The sequence below is a fragment of the Hevea brasiliensis genome, chromosome 16 (genome assembly GCF_030052815.1).
Source record: "Hevea brasiliensis isolate MT/VB/25A 57/8 chromosome 16, ASM3005281v1, whole genome shotgun sequence".
In the NCBI taxonomy this organism is placed as follows: Eukaryota; Viridiplantae; Streptophyta; class Magnoliopsida; order Malpighiales; family Euphorbiaceae; genus Hevea; species Hevea brasiliensis.
In genome coordinates, this window is record NC_079508.1 from 66,023,645 (window position 1) to 66,024,925 (window position 1,281).

The 1,281-nt window shown below is 37.5% G+C and overlaps 1 non-coding gene across 1 annotated transcript; it reads right to left on the reverse strand.

The window, feature by feature from the left end:
• Positions 1–639: 639 nt before the first annotated feature.
• Positions 640–747, reverse strand: LOC131175202 (small nucleolar RNA R71). The gene has a single exon (XR_009145365.1). It is a non-coding gene; the product is annotated as a small nucleolar RNA R71 (small nucleolar RNA).
• Positions 748–1,281: the final 534 nt, after the last annotated feature.

Sequence of the window (1,281 nt, forward strand, 5' to 3'; positions counted from 1 at the left end):
TTTCATTTTGTGTTTGTTTGTTCTTTTCGTACTCTTAATCTTTTATGAGAAGAGCTAGAAGCACAAGTGACACATCCTTATTGTTCAATCCTGAAATAGAGAAATTTTGTAAGGCCAACAAGAAAGAAACCAGAAAAAGAAAAGAAGCCTTGATAGAAATTGAATTAGAAGCAGACATGGCTGATGAAAGAATTAGAATTGGTGTTGGTAATGCTGGAAATGGTCAAAATAATGAAAATGCAGCCCATGGTGAAGAGGTAGTTAATGCAAACGTGCCTAGGGGAAGTATGATGGATCATGCTTTTTCACGTTTTGATGATTTGAGAGAGAGCATAGCAAGACCAAGAATTGATGCAAATAGTTACAAGATGGATTTTGGAGTTCTTCAAATGATCCAAAACTCTCAATTTGGAGGACATCCTTCTGAAAATCCACACACACATTTGAAGAAATTTGCTATGATTTGCGACATGCAAAAACAACCTGGAGTGTCTGATGATGCAGCAAGATTGAAGCTATTCCCATTCTCTTTGAAAGATAGAGCATTGGATTGGCTTGATTCTTTACCTCACAACTCCATTACAAATTGGGAGCAACTCATCGATGCATTTCTTGCAAAGATTTTCCACTGAAAACTCAAGAGTTGAGGAATCAAATGACAGCTTTCAGACCAAGATAAGATGAGACTCTTTATGAGTCATGGATGAGATGGAAGGAATTGGAAAGATTATGCCCACATCATGCCATTCCAAAATGGATGATAAATCAGAATTTCTACACAAATGTCACTCCTGCAATCAGAGGAATCATTGATGCTCAAACAGGAGGAGAATTTATTATAAAGCATGAAGATGAAGCTTATGAGCTATTGGAGAAAATTGCAAAGAATACTCATCTTTGGAGTAGTCCAAGAGGACCAGCTCCAACTCAAAAAAGGCAAGCTGCTGGAATGTATGATCTTGATCCATTCAACATGATTAATGCAAAGTTTGATGCACTTACAAATGTCCTTGCTAAGAAGATGGAAGATTTGAGTATGTTGGTTAGTTCATCATCATCAGCTGGAAGTTCACAACAAGTGGCTTATGCAGAGGAAACAACCAGCTGTGGAGTAGATTATGGAGAACAAGCAGCATATGTTGGTAATTATGGAAACAAGCAAATGGGAAATCCTTATTCTCAAACTTACAATCCAAATTGGAGGAATCATCCCAACTTTTCATGGGGCAATCAGCAAGGTCAAGTTCAAAATCAGAATTTTCAACCACAACAGCAGAGTCA